This window comes from Sarcophilus harrisii, chromosome 1 (genome assembly GCF_902635505.1).
Source record: "Sarcophilus harrisii chromosome 1, mSarHar1.11, whole genome shotgun sequence".
Lineage (NCBI taxonomy): Eukaryota > Metazoa > Chordata > Mammalia > Dasyuromorphia > Dasyuridae > Sarcophilus > Sarcophilus harrisii.
In genome coordinates this window covers 498,951,611-498,973,690 of record NC_045426.1, presented here as the reverse complement: position 1 = coordinate 498,973,690, position 22,080 = coordinate 498,951,611, and the positions used below count along the sequence as shown (strand labels likewise).

Below are 22,080 nucleotides of genomic sequence, written 5' to 3'. Positions count from 1 at the left end.
CAAAACAAAACAATATTTACTTCTCCAGAGACAACTGTGATCTCTTCACTGAATTTTTTTTTCTTAGTCTTTATCCTTGACTTATCCATTATCTTTGACATCATTTCACTTGAATGATGGTTTAGAAGCAGTGGGATTTAGATTTAGAATTTCTTAACTTTTTTGATACCTTGAATTTAAAAATCATTGACAAAGAGTGAATATTTATACCTTTCTCTAAAGGTCATAGTTCTTTATAGGATAATGATGTTGACTCATGAATAAGATATAGTGGCTTTACAGAATGATTGTGTGTGTGTGTGTGTGTGTGTGTATGTGTTGCAAGAGAAGGCAGCAAAAAGCAATAGTAAAAAAGAATACTACGTTGATATCTAAAATAGATGCATCTTACTGAATTCACTGATTACAAATCATTTGAGGTTATGAGGCCTTTTAGGGATAGGACACCTGAATGCCATTTTAATATCTTAAGATAATCTGATTCTATGGTGCTTTTCAGAGTCTCCACAACTTTATGCTAACTTTATATGTTAGTTTCCCAGCTACATAGTGTAAAAAGTTGAAGTGCATCTGTAGAGGTAAACAATACATTGTTCAAATATAGCATTTATTTAATAAATGAAATTTATGACATTCTTAGAAAGGACAAAATCCTTGGATTTGAAGAAGAAAATAGTCTTTGAAATGAGAAGACCTGAATTCATATCTTTTATAAAATCAACAAATAATCTAGTTTCTCTGTGTCGCAGAGTTGTGATTTATAAAGCTAGGAAGTTAGATTAGAAAACATCTGAGTTTCCTTCCATCGCAAGATCCATGACCCTAGCAAAAGCCCTCTGAGTCACTTGCATTACATTGACAATATTACTATAGCATAGAGAAGGTTCACAAAAAAAGAAAATTTGATCACCAAAAAAGAAAAAGAAAAGAAAAGAAAAATTTATTGGGAATAGTGCTATTATATTACCCAGTTCCTTCCAGCATCAAATTTATATTTCATATCAAAGACATTCATGATAAAGCCAGATCAAGTTGACAAATAATTCTTCCAAAGAAAGGCAAAAAACCCAAAATAAATTATAGCAAGAAACCACAATTTGGGGTTACTGATACTGTTTAATTAACATTCTCATTATGGAGTCTGAGTTATTTTGTATTTGAGTACAATTATGTGTGTGAAATTCATTTTGTGCATGTATGTGTATATGTGCATGTGTGTGTGTGTGTGTGTGTGTGTACCTTTTAGGGTTAGGAATTTTTGAGCAGAAATATATATTTTAGGATTTGTGCTAAAATAATTTGGAATTTGCAACACACTTGATATAATGAATGCGGATCTATTTAATGGCTCCTATTACAAATCATAATTGTGACCACATTCTGTAAGTATTATATTTGCTTTTTTTTGGGGGGGGGGGAATTTAACAGTATTTTTATACAAACATTCACTCTCCCTCAAGTGTGCTCATATTAATTTTCTGCTCTGTGGAGCACAGCAAGAAAGACAGAAAAGCCTAGTGACATTTTACACAGTGTGTGGCCAGCCCTCAGATGCCTGTGGCAGTGTTTAAATCCACAGCAAACAAGCTAACAATTGGTCGGCGAATGTATTATATAATTCCTCCTTAATATTCCTTCCTTTAGAGCTTTCATCACTGTCAGAGGGAATTACAAAGGCAGTCTCAGAGACAGTCTTCGAGGCCACACTCAGCTATATGTAACATCTTATTATAGCTCTGAGGCTGAGATAATCTGGATGCTTTTCAGAAATGATTTTACTTAACTCCTTGTTCTCATCACTGTGCTGCTAAAAGAGTAAGTCAGAGTGGAGGGTGTCCAATGCCAGGTACGTAGGAGGTATGAATTTTCTGACTAATAACAGAATTTGTTACCAGCCAACATTTATTGATAGGTCCCCTGGAATGTATAAATTATTCAAATAATAACATTACTACCTGTGTTTTTTTTAATGCTTTGGTTAGCTTGCAGACATACAAATGCAAATCAATCTCTGGTAAACCCTACTGTAAAGTAAGGGGAACAGAGATATCAGTATATACATACTTTATGTACCTGAGTCTATAAATATTTATATTGATCCATACATATCAGGAGTTCCTAATCATTTTGAGTGATCCATATCAGGAGTTCCTAATCATTTTAAGTGATCCATATCAGGGGTTCCTAAACATTTTTAAGTGACATAAGCCCATCTGGCAGTCTGATAAAGCTTTCATATAATCTTTTTATCAAATGTATAAAGGAAAATACAAAGAATTAAAAAGGAAACCAATTATATTGAAATAGACCTATCAAAATATTTTAAAAGAAATTAATGAACTCCACCTTAAGGTTCCTTGATAAATATGGACACCTATATTCATATATAAAAGCCAACATGCCAAAGTGAATAGAGATCGCAATTCAGAATAGAGATCACAAATCAGAATAGAGATCACAAATCAGAAGTAACTGCTTTTTAAGTCCTGCTAACTAATACAGTTACAGAGAAGATGCTTATCTAAATTAACATATATATATATATATATATATATATATATATATATATATGTTTGCATTGCATTTGTATTGCATTTATATGCCTCAATGCATTGAGGCATTATAATACCTCAATATTTACCTGCCTGACCTTTGCTGCCTTTGTGTGTATCTATCAGTACTTTTCCTGAAAAGTTCTTATTCTTTTTTTTTTTGGTAACACATGTTTAGCCACTTTGAGACATGTCAGACTCTTTGTGACCTGGAGTCTTGGGGATTTTCTTGGCAAAGATACTGAAGTATCTTTGTCATTCCCTTCTCCGGTGGATTAATGTGAACAGAGGTTAAATGACATGCCTATGGTCATATAACTAATAAATGACTGAGGCTGGATTTGAACACAAATTTTTCTTTCTCCTTCTAAAGCACTCTATTCACTGAGCCGTTAACTGCCACCAACTACTGTACAACTGCATAATTGTGGAAGATATTCATATATATTCATACACATATATGTGCATGTGTATGTGTATGCATTCATACTTATATATACAATAATGTATACTATATAAATATATATCTCTTTTTTGATATCTGATTTCATGTGTATATAGGAAAGTCTTAGGGAGAAACTTCCTATATCAATACAAATTAGCACCTTCTCTGCAGTTGCTAATCTTATAACATAACATGGTATATTAAAAAAAACTGCATGATTTAGGATGATTTCAGAAAGGTCTGCAGAGACTTTTATGAATTGATGCTAAGTAAAGTGTAGAACCAAGAGAATAATGCACACAGCAACAGCAAGATTATATGTTGATTAGTTCAGACGTATGTGGCTCTTTTTAACAGTGAGGGATTCAGGCTGTTCCAATGGACTTGTGATGGAGAGAGCCATCTGCACCCAGAAATAGAACTGTGGGAACTAAATGTGAATCACAACATAGTATTTTCACTTTTTTGTTGTTATTTGCTTGATTTTTGTTTTCTTTCTAATTTTTTTCCTTTTTGATCTGAATTTTGTGCAGCATGATAATTGTGGAAATATGTATAGAAGAATTGCACATGTTCTATATATATTGGATTACTTGTCATCTAAAGAAAGGGTAAGGGAGGGAGAAAAAAAATGGAACACAAGGTTTTGCAAGGGTGAATGCTGAAAACTATCTATTTGTATATTTTGAAAATAAAAAGCTTTAAAAATAAATAAAATAGAAAACTGCATGATTTGTCAAGAGTTATATGATTAATATTAAACAGTGTTTAGTAAGTGCCTACTATGTGCCAAGCATTGTGCTAAGCCTGGAGATACAAAAATAGATTTTAAAAAGTCTTTGCCCTCAAGGAGCTTACAATCCAATGAGATAGACAATATGCCAAGCAATATATACAGAGCAAGCTATATACATGGATGAATAGAAAGTAATTAATAGAGGGAAGACCCTAGAACTAAGAGGGGCTGGGGAAGGCTTCTTGTGGAGGAAGAGGATATGATTGAAACTAAAAGGAAGCCAGGGAAGCAAATAATAATGCTTAATAATATTAAGTTTAATAATGTTTAAAGACTCTTGGATCAAATTACTCCATTTGATAGCACCAGTTTTGTGATGTAGGTACTATTATAATCCTCACTCTATAAATGAGAAAACTGAAGCAGAAAACGATTTAAAATAACTTGCCCAGAGTTGTCTAAGAGAGAATTCAAAGGTAATTTTCTGACTCCAAGTAAAGTTTACTATTTATTTTACTACCATGTAAACTCCTTGAGAGTAATTACAGTTTTGCTAGCTTATTTATTAGGTACTTAAAATAGTACTTAACATAAAGTAAGCACTTAACAAACATTTTTACTATCTATTGATCAATGGACCTATTGATCTATCTTTATCTTTCTGTCTGTACTTTTATCTCTCTGTGTCTGTCAGTCTATCTTTCTTTTCCTTTGTCTGTCTTTGTCTCTGTCCTTTTCTCTTCCTGTGGGTATTCATATTTTTTCACACACCCCCACTCTGGTCTCTGTCTATGTCTGTCTCTCTATGTCTGTGTGTGTTTCTGTCTCTTTCTCTGTCTCTTTCACTGTCTCTCTCTCTCTCTCTCTGTCTGTCTCTCCCTGTCTCTATCTCTGTCTCTGTCTCTTTCTCTCTTTCTCTGTCTCTCTGTCTCTGACTCTGTCTCCCTTTCTACCTACCTCCCTTCTTTCCTTCCTCCCTCCCTTCTTCTCTCTTCCCCCCATCTCCCTTGTTTCTCCCTGTTTTTAACTTTCTCCCTTTCCATAGAATTCTTACTACTTTGCAGAAGGATCTCAGACTACACCTCCTCCTAAACAACTAAGGATATTTTTTATTCTTCAACAATTGAAATTTGCTTGTTCTTACTGCTTGTATCTAAGAGATTTGTAGCTGCATGAATAGATTGACAAGATCATTTCCATTTCCTAATGAATTCTTTCATTAGCTTTTTTTCCAGCGACAGAAGTGTATTTAGTTTCTCAAAAGTCACTGATTTTATTTGGACCATTTGGTCAGAAATATCTGAGAAAATTGCAGTGTCTGATTCACGTTCCTTGAAAGGCTGGAATAGAAATTGTCACAACCAGAAACTATTGATTCTTCATAAAAATAAGATTATTGCAGTGGTATAGTTTTTAATACTCATCTTGGGGGGAGGGATAAAAACTAGATGGCAGTATAAAAAACCTTGTTTTAAACATCTCAAAGATTTTTTTAACTAGCAGTTTATCTTTTTCCTTCATTTTTTTCTGAACTGAATTTCAGAAATGTTTTCAGTTTCTACCCAAATCCTTTAGTTGCTATGTATATGCCAATTTCTTTTTTTTTCTAGTTTTATCCAACTCTTCATGATCCCATTTATGATTTTCTTGGCAAAACATAGCAATAGTTTGTGATTGCCTTCGCCAGCTCATTTTACAGATGATGAAACTAAGGCAAATACAGTTAAATTACTTGCGTTATACAACTTAGTAAGTTTCTGAGACTGGATTTGAACTTAGGTCTTCCTCCTAACTCCAGGCTCAACACTCTATCCATTGCAACAGGTGTGGTGCATATGACATATATATGGGTTTAGATAGATTTACTTTACAAAACAGCAAAAGTTAAAATCAATTTCTGTTGATGAAATTTCATCAAATATCTTGGGTTCATAGAGACAAAGTATTTGTTTACATCTGAAAAACTAACTTGGTCAGAAGTGCTCCTTTGCCTTTCCCCACTCCCATTTTGCCTTTTGCTTAATTGATAGGTTTTGTTTCAACACAACAAAAATTGCAACAATGCCCTTTCAAATATATAGCCTGAAACAGTTCAACTAGCTGCCTAAGAGATTTGTTGTGACTGGTAGCAACTATCACTTTTTATTTTGTTGTTTTCTTATAGTTAAGAGAAAGAAAGAATTGCACTTTAACTTTCATCATTTGACATCAACACTGTTCTTGTTTGTGATTTGAGTGCTGCTATCTTTTAGTATTATCTTTATTTACATTGATGTAGTAATTCTTTTTACTTCTTTTATTCACTCCATATCACTTCATATACCTTCATTCCTTAGGGCAATACTTTTCTTTAAAACTCATATACCATAATTTGAAGGGCTATTTCCTTATCAGTAGGCATCTATTTAGTGTCTAGTTTTTTGCTAATACAAATAAAACTGTGAACATTTCTGTGCACATAGATCTTTTATCACCATCATTAACTTCCTTTGGGTATAATTACCCTCCCTATCTCTACTTCCTCTACCCTCCCGCAGTAGAATCTCTTGATCAAGATTCTATCAATTGAAGTAGGAGATTTTGAGAGTGTAGACTGGCTTCTTTCAAATACCATGTTCTAATCCACAGAAATTGTAGTGTTCCTGTTTTTTTATTCATATGTTTTGGGTAGAGGAGGAAATATAACAGTATTATTGTATATTATATGTGTTTGGAAATTTATATATATATATATATATATATATATATATATATATATAAATATATATGTACATATATGTAAATATATGAATGCATATTTAGGTGTTTATATGTATGTTTATCTCTATATATCTGTATCTATTCACATCTATATACCTATGAAGCTATATCTATTTGTATGTGTTTATATATATGTGTATATATATATATATATATATATACTTACATATACATTTGCACACATACCCAATAACTTTCACATACATTATCTCATTACTTATTAGAAAATTCCAAGAAAGAGACCATTGGAAGTAATAGTATGGGTCTTAGAGATGATGTTGCAGATGGGGAAACTGAGACCCAGGGTAATCAAATTACTTATTTAAGGTTGCACAGATAGGAAGTAGGAAAGCTAGTTTCTGAACCTAGACCAGATGACTCCAAATTCAGTGTTCAACAGTAATAGTTTTTGAAAGAAATCAGAAAAAGATAAAAGGAGAAGTGTAGATTCCTTAAGAATCTGTAGCAATAAAGTTTCATTAAAGTTCCCTAGAGAGTAGATTACAAGACTTGTCTGAATGAAGCTAGAGCTAAGCAAGTAATTACTAACTTTCTAAGCAAGTGGCTACTAGTTTCTTTCCCCACCCTCCACAGTTTAAAAAAAAAAAATTCTTATCATTTCCTCTCCATTCTTCATTCAATTACATTCTCATCACCCATCATTTTTGTTAATATGGTATTGATAGTAGAAATCATCAGAAAAAATCAAAATAAATTCCTTCTGAGGGAAAGCATGTTGTTCCTGGTCAAGTTGACAAAGGATATTCTAAGTGACAGAGTCAAAGACACTGACTTTGAAGAAATGATGTCATATGATTGTTTTAAAGGAATGGGAATTTCTGGGCTTACAAAGAACATGATTTAATGATTTATCAGGCTCAAGTTGAGTTGTTATAAAATAAATCTTAGTTTCTATTTCAGCTTTTCCTTCTTGTTGAATCTTCAATTTCTATGAGTTCCATTTTCCAAAGAACTTTCATCTGTTCCATGTTATGCCATCTATAAGCATAAAAAAGCCAAATGGTTAAAATATTACATTTTATTAGAGAGAAATTACCTTCAAAATGAGGTCACATTAATTAATAAATATGTAACTACCAAAGCATCTCTAATGTATTCATTCCAGATCCTCTTTTGTTTACTAAAGTTATTCAGACAAATACGTCAATAAAAAAACCCTTGGTACCTATAATAAAATAAATGAGCAAAAATAGAAAATTAATATATTATACAAATATATTTATTTAAATTTGCATAATTTATATATATATATATATATATATATATATAAATTTATCATGAAAACAAAGAGTAGCTAATTCACAATTTTCACACTTTCTGGATGTTTTCATTCCCAATAGACTAACGTTCTAAAACTTAATGATCAGAAACTAGATTGCATCAGAAAATAATGATAGCCTGACATAAGCCAATAGTAATAATTATATATATACATATTTGTGTGCATAATAATATATAATAGCAATAATTACATATATAATTTATGATCATAAAATATACTTTTTTGTAAGGAAAGTAATGCCTACTCTAAAATATTGTGATAAGATATGTATATAAATTATATATATATATATGTATATATATATATTTGATTTTTAAAATATTTAATCTAGGATATTTATTTGAATTAATATCTAGGATTTAATTTAGAATAATTTTTATTTAATCTAGGATAATATATGATAGTAGGCTTTGGCTTATATTGAATTTATATACATTTAAAATATTTGCAAACATTTAACAATGCCTAAATATATTGTATTAATTATAATGTTACTTTTGTTTTTCTTGTTTTTGTTTTCCAGTGGTTGATTCACCAGAGGACTTCTATGGTATCTACTATTTCCTGGGATACTTTATAAGAAGAGTAGAATATAGTAACAACTTCTTTTCCAGTTCAAGATTAATGGAGCTGTCACAGAGCAAATTGCTCAAAACTTACTAAAACTGGTAAGAGTTTAGAAAGAACTTTTTCAATTTATTGTAATTTTTGATGCTGTGATTTATTTTTAAATATCTATGCTTTGCTATAAATTAGGAAATTATTAAAAAATTAACTTTGCAATGATAGAAAGAGAATTCTCTTTATTCAGAGATATTGAAAGAATTCAAAGAAAACCACTTTGTATCTCAACAGCCATACTATCAAGTGAGGGCATATCTTTATAAATCATTGAGTTATTAATTAAAAATCTTTTAATGCATTAGATATTTTAGCTACATCTGAGCTAGAAATGTTATTTGTTGCATGCATATATAAGAAATTGTAACCATTTCAAGCAACTAGAATGATGTGATAATGATTATTTCAACCAAAATACAACAATAGCACCACAATATTAAATCGCTCCTAATCTGATTATGGTTTTGAGTCTGCTTTTCAGAATTCTGTAGTAGTAAAATGAATGGACAATGCTATTGATGGTTTTAAATGGGATATTACCTATGGTATTTCAACAAACTTCTTTCAAAATAAAAATCTTGTTTATTTGACAAAGATTATTCACCTTCTGCTTTTCTCCAATTGAATTGTAGAAATATAATTTCTATTTTAAATTCTGTTATCCCTTATTTTCTCTTAAATATAACCTGTTTTAATTTTTGTTTCTTGAGGCTTGCCTTTAAATGAAGTCAGACATATAACTACAACATTTACAATATACTGTTTTTAATTTCTTTGACTGTTAGATTTGAAAGAAACACTCACAAAGTATGTTTAAATTTTAATATATAAAATATTATACCAGCAAATGTTTAGTAAGTGCTTTCTATCTGTAGAACATTGAGTTGGTGATGGAGAAAATTAAGTTTTAAATGTGTGACTTTTCAGTTAATAGAATCAGTTAATAACTTTTCAGTTAATAGAATCTTATTTAATATTCTATAATGTATTCTTATACGTTCTATAATATTATATTATTAATATTCTATAATAATATGTTTAATAGAATAATATTGTTATATTTAATAGAAATGGTGTAGAAATTGGAAGATTCATCTATTTTCTCTTGCTCTTAATCTGACTGCCCCACATCCTTCTTCAAGTCACATTTGATGGTTTTTATATCATATCCCCCATGAAATTCACATATTTTATAATGTATTACAACATTTTAGAGATACTATTCATATTTTCATGAATTTTGTTTCAGATATCATGGCATTCTATAACTCATAGCTATGTGGCTCTACTGGGATTGATATTTTAAAGAATAGGCTTTAAGTGACAACAATAATGAGATTATCATATAAAGTATCCATGTAATGGATATTTATAGAAAATTAAAATTTTAAACATTGTCATTTTTTTAGGGGACTGCTATAAAATTTCTGATTTAAGGACGAATTTTATCCTGACAGTCATCTTAAAAGTTTGGAATACATTTTATGAGGCCAAAATTATCAGGTTTAATATTTGAAATGCATTTGAATTTGACATTGATCAGAGACTACAATATACTGGTAATATGAGCAATATCTCTATGAATTATTATCAGTTATGAGCATAAGCTATGAGGTAATTATCAGGTTTTCCTTTCTACCTACTACCATATAAAATATTAAGCACCTCTTATGTATAGGAGACTATGCTGGCAAGAATATACAAAAATGGAAAATAATATACAGTATTCTCTTTCTTCAATGGAGTTTACTGTATTGTAGAGGGAAATATTTATATTTGCGTAATTTTCCTAAAAGTTAGAAGATAGGTGTATAAGAGAAGTTATGTTAGAGATTAGAGTTTTGATGAGGTAATATTTACCTCGAGAAATCAAGAAAAGCTTTATGGGGGGAAAATAGTACCACAGTTAGGAATTAAATTGAAAGAGAAATATAAAATGTCTATTCCAAGCATGGAATGGGGGGGAGGAATACATACAAATGCAAATGAAGATGAGCTTTGGCAATAGAGTTACAATTGATTAATAAATCAATAAGCATTTATTGAACTTCTACTACAAATGCATTTGTGTGTTTTTGTGTGTGTGTGTGTGTGTGTGTGTGTGTGTACTCTGCTAGAGTATTCAATATAAAGATTTAATTGAAAATTCAATATGAAGATTAAAACAATCCAGACTCCCAGTTAACTTATATTTTAATGGAAAAGACAAGAAGTATGTATAAGTATTTGTTGTCATTGTTTAGTCAGTTAGTAGTGTCTAACTCTTCCTAATCCCATTGAGGATTTTCTTGGCAAAAATGCTACATTGATTTACTATTCCTGTGGGGGGGAAAACTTTTCTTTTCAAAATTTGATCATTTTTGGTTATTGATAAACAACAAATAAATACAAAAAACATAGTTAAGTTACGTTTAAAGGAATCATGGCAACAATAGGGAATTATACAAGCCTTCATATAGAGAATGGTCCTCAAATTTGAAGAGACAGAGAGAGACAGACAGAGAGACAAACAGAGAAATTCTATGAATCAGAACTAAATATAAAGCACATTCCAGATTTGTGGACAAACTAGGGTAATGAAATGGAGATGGAAATTGAAAAAATGTGTGATGAGAAGAGAACACAGAGGTCAGGTTGTGAAGGACTTTAAAATCTTAACAAAATAGTGTATTTTAGAAGCAATTGTAACTTATAAATTACAGGCCTTCTGTCATGGAAGTGGAATTAGGGTTGCTCTGCTTAATTGCAGAAGAAAGAAGAAATAAGGAGAGTTACAGAGGCAGATTTAAGTTTAAACATAAGAGAAAAATTGCTTACAAGCCAGAATTATATGAAGGTGGAAAAAGCTGCCTCAGGAGGTAGTAGATCAAATTCAATTGAGATTTTTTTGAGCAGAACTGGATGAACCACTTCATCTAATATAGAATAATTATAGAATCTAATACTATAGAAGGAATTCCTATTCAGGTATGAAGCAAGATGAAATGACTTATGCAATCACTTCCCATTATGGAATCTTGTGCTTCTGTACTTGGAGATGGCAGGAGACAAGATGAGATTGGTAAAATGAGCAGTGACAGACTATATGAAGAGAAGTAGTATTAGATAATCTAAAAAAGTATATTGGAACAGGAAAGTAGAGGGACTTGAAGATGAGGCTGGGGAGTTTGAAGAAAGGGCCACAGGAGATTTCTGAGTTGAGTACGCTGTGATCAGACTTGTAGATTATGAGGATTACTTTTGAAAATAATGCAGGCAGTGGACTGGCATAGAAAAAGATGGGAGGCCTAGGAATGAATTAGAAGAATATTGCAATATTACAATAAATGGCAAATGTTTCTATTATATTTTAGATTTTAAAAACCTGTTAGTTATATGGAAAATAATGATTTTAATTCCACTAAATTCAAAATGCATATTATGTTACTATTTTATTTTTATCATATCAAATAAAGTGATTTAATGAGAATTAAAAACAGTACCTTCTTCATCAAATCTGTTGACAAGTGTTTTAGATTCTGCCTTCACTGCAATTCCTCTTGCTATTTTTTCTCTCCTCTCCATTTGCACTAAAGAATTATTATTATAATTAATCAAACTTGTCAATTGATTTATATGTGAGGGTTAAAAGAAATGGCTCTAAGGTTTAAAGTCTGAATAACTGAGAGAAGGATGCTGCCATGAAACAAATAAGGATGGTAAGAGGAGGTTTAGGAGGAAAATTATGAGTTTAGCTTTAGAAATGTTGACTGAGATATTATTTCTTATAATAACATGCTAATATGGGGTTAAAGTATTTTTACATAGTTAATTTTATAAGCAAATAAGGGGAAAATGATATGTTGAAGACTTTTAACATAACTTGAGTGACTCATTTATGGAACATTTGAATGATTAATTTATGGTATATCCAGAATTAAAGCAAATGAGATTTTCACAGGGCTAAGAGATCTCCTATAATCCTGGGCATTAAACCAGACATATGACAGAATATAAACAATGTGGTAAAATCATTTCATTGAAACATTTCAGAAATAAAGACACCTCAGAGAGATTTCATTGTGGTCATTGAGCAGCATTAGAACTCCAGAACAAATTTAGCAACAACTTTTTAGTCATTTTCAACTACTTATTTCGTTTAGGTCAATAAAACTAAAGGAATATTGCCATGACCAATCTTACAGTAAAAAATTCTATTTGCTTATATTAATACAATAAAATGCTGTTGGTTTGATCTTAATACTATAAAACACAATTTTTTCCTTTTTTTCCTTCTCTCAGTCTCTCCATTTCTTCATTCCCCTTTCTTTTTATCTCTTATCCTATTTTCTTTTTCTTCTCTTTAGTTTCTATTTTTCCTTCTTTTTTCTCTTCCTCTAATTCTCTTTTTTATACTTTATTTTCTTTTCTACCTCATTCTCTGTTTTTAGAAAGGATCTATCTGGGTATATTATTTGACTAATCAATTCACTTTTTCATTTTCATCTTTATGTACACAATACATAACTTTTGTGGCCTCTCCCCTGGTGCTTTGGGGTTCTGTGGCTCTAATGTTCCTTCCTTAAAATCACATAAAGATAATTTATTATTGTATCAATTAATCAATGACTGAGTATAATATTCCATTACTCACTAAGTGGTATTTTATTAGAGCCACAAGCACAATGGTCTTATTACAGTAGTCTCTATGTGGAATTACCTATATGAAATTGTGTCAGTATTGAAATTAGCCACTAGAGGGCACTTCCTAATGGTTCCTGAATTGCTCCCTTCCCTGACCCAAAATCAAGTCAATGGCTTCAAAACCAGATTCAAAAGGAGTCTGGCAATTAGCAAGCTGTTATAAAATTCTTGTTAGACTTAAATTTAAATCCACCCTGATTTGCCAAACTACTAATAACTCCCCTTGATAATCAGTTACAACTATAACCACATAGCATCTCATGTATGTCTAATACTGTCCCATCTATGAATCTTTGTTTATGTTATCCTTTTTTTTTTCTGGAATATAACCCTCACATTTTTCTAACTTTGTAAAGGATGATTTGGGTCTACATCTATTGTGAAGTACATCAGCACTTTTAGGATTATTCTTCCTTTCTCCTTTTCCCCCTGATTCTAACATGCTCCTGAACTCTTTTCCTTTCCTTCCCTACTTTCCCCTTCCCTACTCCCCCTAATCTAGCTGACCAGAACCTTTCTGGGCAACATGGGAGTTTACCATCTCTTTTCACTCCATCACTGACTTCTTAGATTCTGCAGGCTTTGCCTTGCACCATGCTTTTACTTTGTACACACTCTTGAGACTATAGGTCATTTATCCTACTGATATAATTAATGCAAGGATCCTTGAACCTTATGGTTTAGAGGATTTTCTGTCTTCAATTTAGTCAAACTTTTTATGTGTTGTCAAGAAGAAAAAGAAAGAAGAGAAGAAAAGGAAGAAGTGCAGTAGAAAGAGGAGGAGAAAGAAGAATAAGAAGTGAAGGATGAGGAGGAAGAAGAAAATATATATACATAGCACTTATTGTATGCCAGACACTGTGCTAAGTGCTTTATGGTTGTTATCTCATTAGCTCTTCACAACAATCTCATAATGTGCTGTCTCCGTTTTGCAAATGAGGAAATCGAAGCAGAAAGAAAATTTTTTAAAGGATTTTGTCCACAGTCACACAGCTAATGTCTGAGTCTGGATTTGAGCCCTATTAAATGAAAGTTGGTTGAAGAAAGGATTTTAAGCCTAGAAGAAGAAGAATATTTGAAGGAAAAGGCCCATGGGTTTTGTTTTGAAACGTTTTCAAAGGTTATCTTGTAGAAGAAGCTTTAGATATATTATGTCTATTTTCAAAGGGCAGAAATACTACTACTTTTTTATCCCTGACTCTTCCTTAAGTAAATAATAAATACTATTTCTTAGGTGCTTAAATTTTTATATCCTTAACACTTAACATAGTGCCAGTGCTGTTAAGGATGCAAAAAAATAAAAGATAAAAATTACAATCTCTGCCTCCAAGAAATTCACATTGTAATGGAATGACAAAACAGAAATAATTGTGTACACACAAGATTTGTATGATATAAATGAAAGGAAGTCCTAAAAGATGGGACTTGGGTGGTGCAGGGAGAAAGGTTTCCTACAGAAGGTGAAATGGAACTATATATGGAGGGAAGCCGGGAAAATCAGGATGCAGAGTTGATATGGGAGAGCATTCCAGGGATGGCAACAAGGAATACAACCAGTGAAAAGGAATGGGGATTAGAGAAGTAGCCTTGTGTTTAAGAAGCAATAAGAAAATCAATGTATCTGTATTTTAGAGTTCATGGAGGGATCAAAAATTTAAGAAGAATGGAAAGTTAGAAAGAAGCCATTTTTGAAGAGTCTTAAATGCCAGGAAAAAAATTATATTTGTTCCTGAAGATAACAAGGAGTACTGTAGTTTTTTGAGTAAGGGGATGATTTAGACTTATTCTTTAGGAAAATTATTTTGGCAGCTGAATGATATCAGAAAAAACTAGATGTGAGGAAAGCAACTAGAATTCTTTTGCAAGAGTTCAGCCAAAGAATTCCTTAGTATCCTTTGGTAGCAACTTTGTTGGTTGAAAGAAGTTATACCAAAGATATGTGTTGCAAATGTAGAAATGACAAGATTTGACAACAGAATGGATATGTGAAATGATACAGAATTAAGAGTTAAAGGTAATACCAAGGTAGAAGCTTTAGGAAAAATATTTTGGTTGAATATAAATAATTTAACAATTACAGTTATCCAAAATATATTTTAAAATTGAATTTTTTTACTATTATATCATTTTTTACTCACTATTATTTCACTACTCACTTTTACTTACTACCATTTCAATTGGTAGTGAATTCCATTGATAGTGAGTTCTCCAACAGTGGCAGTATATCAGCTAGTTTGAATGGTCATTTTTCATGATGCTTTAGGAAAAAAAATGATAATAGAAATGAGTTGAATTAGTGGTCCATTGAAAAGATAGAATTCTATGATTCTTTGAAATAAAACCAAATGCACTAAAAACTTAATATGCAGAATCAATAAAGCTTATATTATTTTTGTTCCTCTTTCCCCTGCCCTTCATATATCATAAAAGGGTTTCATTGTAATGCTTTTTCTAGCAATTTTAAATTGTATAAAGAAATGCAAATACAATTGCCTGCTGATTTTCAACTTTGAACAGTATGATGGTTGCTTTGAATTTAAATTGCTTCATAATAACTGTTATGCTTTCCTGGAAGGTGACCATCAATCCTCACTGTATATTGCTCTCCAATCCATTGTAAAAGAGTATCTTTTCCCCTATTCATTCCTTCATTGCTGGATCCCAAGACTATTTTTATAGCTATATTAGAAGCTATTCAGAGCAAGGCATTTATGGTCTGAAATCACAGTAAGAATCCTTGAATTTCATACATGTCTGAAAATAACTACACCTTTCTTTTGACACATATTTAAATACTTAGAGTTAATCTCTAAATAATCTAAGATACTCTGAATTTATAAACTTCCTAGACCTAGTTTTTTTTGAAAGCCAAGCCAAAGGTTTTGTGGTAGCAAAGAATTGGAAAATGAGTGGATGCCCATCAATTGGGGAATGGTTGAACAAACTGTGGTACATGAAAATAATGGAATATTATTGTTCTATAAAAATAATGAACAAGCTGATTATAGAAAGGCCGAAAAAGATTTACACAAACTGATGCTGAGTGAAACAAATAGAACCAGGTACACTGTACACAATAACAGCATTAAAGTGTGATGATTAACCATGAAAGGCTTGGTTTTTCTCAGTAGTGCAGTGATCCAAAGCAATCCCAAAAGACTTTGGACAGAAAATGCTCTCTGCAACCAGAAAAAGAACTAAGGAGATTGAATGTAAATTAGCATATACTACATTCACTTCTTTGTTTGTTTGTTTGTTTGTTTTAATCTCTCCCATGGATTTTCCCTTTTGTTCTGATTTTTCTCTCCCAACATGATTCATAAGGCAATATGTATAAAAAATAAACACCACAATAAAAAAGAAAGAGTAGCAAAATGAATAAAAATTAAGCAGTATGTAAGATTGAGGAAGAACAAAAGGGATTGAGGAGAATTAGGAAGTAGAAGTTGAAGAAATACACTTATGAAGGAGAAGGACAAGATAGTTGGCAAGGTTATGCAAGATAAATAAGAAAATGATTAGTAGAAAAACTAAAGGATTAATAAAATTGATAATTGATTTGTGGTCAGGGCAAGTAGTGAAGATATTGGTGCCATGCTGAAGAGAAGGCTAATATGCCTATAGTTGTGCTATTAAGACAAAGGAAATGATTTGAGAATTGTTGCTACACTATTAAAGGGTAATAATTGGCTATAAAAAGAGTTAACCAAAGGCATAGGATTGAGATGTGAACACCCCCTAACAAGTCAAAAGGAAAAAATGAAAATCTTAACACTTTGGAAAATAGAAGATATAATCTGATCCTGTGTAGCTAGATACCTTTCAAATTTTATTTAATTTACCACTTAATATAGTTATTCTGAGGGAGGAGGGTATTTCCAGAAAACAGATCAGATCCCCAAGAGATTCATGAGAGTAAGAAAAAAAGTTGTAAATTCTGCATTCATCTTAGGAAAGACATGATATTATGGGCAGTTTCAAATCCTTGATACCACAACTTACCAGATGGACCATCTACCGTTTTCTGAGCATTAATCACATGGATTATAATCATGAATCTTTTTACAATGTAAAAGTTGTCATGGATGATGTTAGCTAGTTGGGAAGAGAGGGAGAAATAGCTGACATAATTGATAGTCTCAGTGGAATTATTTCATTTTTCATGGTTCACTTGCAAAAAAAGCAGGTATACCTATAAGATGCTATTAGGTACATATTTGAATATATATTTAATGCAATGCATTAGATGGAAGAGATAGAGACTTTTTCAAAGTTTCACACTTCAGGTGAGGCTAAATCTTTTTCAAAGTGCCTTAAGATACAAGTGACCTCTACAACACATGCAAAATCAGAATTTTTCCATTTAATATTTGTTGGTTCATATTCTTGAAAGACAGTGTGACTTTTCAATTTTCATCCTTGTCAATGACTTTGAACATGCCATAATAAAATGATCATAAAATGCATGAATCATGTAGTATAGACCAACGGATTCTGCCTTTCATGTCAGGGTTCATATACGTTGACATGGAACCCTGGTCACCAGGTATCCAAAATGGCCAAATCTATGAATTTCAGCCTTCACTATCTTGCTTCTGAGATACAGTCATTGTAGTATATTTTGCCATCAAGCCTAGGAAAAGAACCGAGAGCCTCTTTTCCATTTTGTTGGAAAAGAAAACACACCAAGACTCTCTCCTGGGGTCTTTTATACTTAGGGCTTAACATAAATACTTCAAATATTCATTTATATGTAATACACACACATATATAATTGTTGTTTTTGTTTAGTAGTTTCAGTTATGTCTGAATCTTTCTGATCCCATTTGGAGTTTTCTTGGAAAAGGTTTTGTTGTGCTTTTGTAATTTCCTTCTCTATATTATTTTACAGATAAGAAACCTGAGGCAAAGAGGGTTAAATAACTTGCCTAGAATCACACAGCTAGTAAGTATCTGAAGCCAGATTTGAACTCAGATTTTCCTGACTCCAATACCTGGCACCTTGTTGCTCATAACATAATTTTATAGATGATAATGTTTGTGTATCATATACACATAAATGAATGAATGAATGAGGTATTTGTGTCAAGAGCTAGGTATAAACCTCTATACTAAACACTAGGGATATATACAAATAAAGGAGCAGAGACAGTTATTTTGCTCAAAGGAATTCATATTCTAAATGAAGATCCAATACACAAGAACAAGTGTTCAGCTCCATGTTCTAAAGAAAGGGTGAAACTGCAAAGCAAATGCTAATAAAGGTTACTTTTATGTCATTTCCATTAAATGAGTTAAAAGTTCCAAGGATTTTGGTGTCAAGAACTTTCTTTTATGTAACTCTGGCAACTGTGTATGTTTTTAAAGATGTGTTTGTGTACATGTATATGTGTACATAGATGTTCAATATATATATATAGAATCAAACGTATTAATAAATTATAGAGATGTTTATTTCAGCATCTGGAGTTGTCCCCTAGCATAACTGACAGATGAGAAAAGCTTGTTGCAAAGCAGTGAAGATGGCTGAAGTAGACACTGTGAAGTGTTTAGGGCTTGGTCAGCCATGGAAGACACCAAAGTGATATATTTCTGGATCACTGCAAATCATCCTGATTTTTTCTTGCCCCTGGATTTGTATAACTTTGGAAGAGAGAGTGAAGCTTCTCACTTAAATCCAAATTCACAAACAAGTAAAATGTATTTGATCCTCTTCAAAAATAAGGACAGACAAGACCAAGATAAAGTGCATTTATCTTTCTTCTCTCATATCTAAAGTAACCTTCTTGAACAGTAGGAATTGGATGTTCATCAGACATGTCAAAGTCAATATGTCCAAATTAGAATTCATTATTCCTACTATCAAAAAAACTCTACCCTCTTAACTTCTCTATTACTTTATATAAGTACCACCATCCTTCTAGTTGCCCCGGTTCCCTAGGTTCTCAACAACATTGTCCAAGATTCTCATTCACAGTCACCTCACATATCCAAATAGTTATCAATCCTTTTGTAAAAACTCTACAACATCTGTTGGAAATATCTCTTCTCTTCTCACATAACTACCAATGTAGTGCAGGTCTTTATTACCTCTTGTCTTGACTATTGTAATAACATCCTAATTCATATCTCTTCTTTACTTTTCTTATCTTCCATTTCACAAATTCTGTTTTCTTGGGAGTTAATTACCTTTTCTAATTCACAAATTCTGTTTTTCAAGGAGTTGTTTTCTTTTTCTATTTTGTCAAATCTATATTTTAATGCATTATATACCTTATCCAAATCCTCTTGCAAAGTTTTCCTTTCCTTTCCCCATTTTTCTTCTAGCTCTCTTTTAAGATCCTTTTTGATTTCTTCTAAGAGAGCCTTGTGTGATGGGGACCAGGTTATACCACCTTTTAAGGCTTCATCTGGAGACAATCTGCTTTTAGTCTTTTCAGGGTTTGAAATCTGTTCTTCTTTTTCACTATAAAAACTATCTATGGTTAGGATTCTCTTTTCCTTTTTACTACTTAAAAAAAAAGTTTGGATGTGCTTTTAGGGCAAGGGAAGTTTTCCAAGCTTCCTCTACCAGCAGCAGCAAAGCAGCTATGACTGCGCTAGGTCCATGCTGACTCACTCCCAGTGCTTGGTGGGCATGGTCAGGTCCCATGAGACTTTGACGTTTTGGGGTTCACTATTTACTTTTTGTGTTTGTGTGGGATATTTTACAACTTCTCTGTTGATCTACTGGCTTGCAACCAGGGCAGAGTGGCCAACACTGTGGTAGATTCCTCCCTGTAGATTTTTCACTGCCTGGAATCTGCACCACCCCACAGAGACCGCATCCCTGCCCCAGGTCTGTACAGTGTGCGCTTGCCTCCCTGCTCTACCTGCCTGCCTGTGCCTGGCCACCTCCCTCTGCACCCAACTGAAACAGTCCTCTTCTGGCAATCTTCAAAATTATCTTTTGCTGGTAATTTGCTGCACTCCCAATATTCATGGATTCTGCCAGTCCAGAACTAATTCAGAGGCTGAATTTGCTAATTAGTTGAGGGTCATTGGAGAAGGTCAGAAAGAAATGTGTGTCCTTTCCACCATCTTGGCTTTGCCTCCCTTGACTAATTCTTAATGTCTCATATTCATTAGCTTTTGTTTCTACCATTCTACTTTTTAATGTGTGATTTTCTTCAGTTAGTTTTTGTATCTCTTTTTTCCATTTGATTAATTATACTTTTGAAGGTGTTTTCTTCTTCTTCTTCTTTTTTTTTTTTTTTTTTTTTTTTGCATTTGACCAATTGTATTTTTTTTGAGGAATTGCATTCCTTCCCCAAAATATTGACTCTCTTTTGCATACCTCTCATTTCTTTTCTAATTTTTCTTCTCCTTCTCTTCTTTGACTTTTAAAATTTTATGAGCACTTCCAAGAAGTCTCTCTGGGGTGAAGACCAATTCATATCACTCTTTGGGATTTCCTCTGTGGATATTTTGTGTTTCAGTCTTCCCTCTCACCATAGTAGCTTTCTATGGTCAAGGTTATTTTCTGTTTCTTGATCATTTTCTTTCCTTTCCTTTTCTTTTGTTATTTCCTTTTTTTTTTTTTTTTTTTTTTTTTTTTTTTTTTTTTTTTTTACTTTTATGTTCAAGCTCTGCTTCTGGAGTAAAAGAGGCACTGTCCCACACTGCCTATGCTCTGAGCCTTGGGTACAGGCTTCACTTTTAGTGGAGGGTCCACTTGTATTTGCAGGAAAAACTTTTTCAGGAAAACAGCCTGATTTCAAAGAATTTGCCTTTTGAACTGGGATTGGAAGCTGTTCCATTGGTTTGCTCTGCCACTGAGCCAGGACCAAAGGTCTCCATTGCTGATCTGCTGTGATTAAGATCTCAAAATCTTTCCCCAAGTTGTGCTGGGCTGAACATCCTTTTTCACCCCAGTGAGACTGCTGTCTTGAGCTGGAGAATGATTTCATTACATCAAACTCTTTTCAAAGGCTTGGTTTCATGTGGTTTTCTAGGGAAACTCCTTTTTAGATTTCTTAATCTTTTATTCCCTTTCTTGCACTCTAAGCAGGCTTGCTCACTTGAAGTTCCTTTTATACAATACTCTCGTTTTCTTCTATCCCCATGCCTATGCAAAAGCCCCCCAAGTCCAGAGAGCTCACTTCTTTACTTTTGCCACTTGAAATCCCGGGTTTCCTTCAAAAATCAGATCAAGCATCAGCTTCTGCTCTAGGCCTCATAAGATCCTTCAACACCTTCTCTGTCCTCCTCCCTACTTCTATTACCCCTTAGCTATTAGCAACCTTCTTTTTATTTTTAATCTACTTCCTTCTTATCTACATCTATTACTTTATATTATATGCACATATATATTTACAAATTCCATCCCATTAGCATGCAAGCTCCTAGAAGATCCTTTCTTTGATTTTGTTGTTATATGCTCAACAGCTAGCATAGACACTGGAATATCATAGAGACTTGATAAATACTTGTTGAATCATTGATTTGTTATTAAGTAACAAATGAATGAATTACTTTTCTCAATAAAATTCACTAGTTATCCTGGAGTAGTGGAATTATAGAGAGTTATTATGAAGATTTAGGGGAAACCATACTCTTTTAATATTTAAAAATAACTTTTAAGTTATTTTGACTATTAGTATTTGCATTTATCCAATCATTTTTAGTGAGAATTCATTTCTCCTCCCAAAAGACATATCTTTAAGGTGGTTTACATTTTCCCCCCTTCCACATATTAGGCCAGAGATTATTAGTTAATTGCTAGCAATTTTTGAGGGACATTTTTTTAATGAGGAAAACAGGCAAATGCATCAGCTATATTTAGAAGTATTTAGTAAGTAGCAATTTAGAATTCTGAGCAATGTACTATTAACTTGAAAGAAATATAGTAACATAATCTTAAAATAACTCCATCAAAGAATTACCTCATTTGCCTTGCAAGATCTAACCAATATTGTTCATGGGCATTGGGAATTAGTCC

The 22,080-nt window shown here is 32.3% G+C and overlaps 1 protein-coding gene across 4 annotated transcripts in view; it reads left to right on the top strand.

Moving 5' to 3' along the window:
- DLGAP1 (DLG associated protein 1) overlaps positions 1-22,080 on the top strand; it is a 1,087,876-nt gene that overhangs the window by 159,158 nt on the left and 906,638 nt on the right. For all 4 annotated transcript variants that reach the window (XM_031953084.1, XM_031952966.1, XM_031953020.1 and 1 more), the window contains exon 2: positions 8,320-8,464. The gene's annotated coding sequence lies outside the window, so the exon portion shown is untranslated. The remainder of the gene's footprint in view (positions 1-8,319; positions 8,465-22,080) is intronic.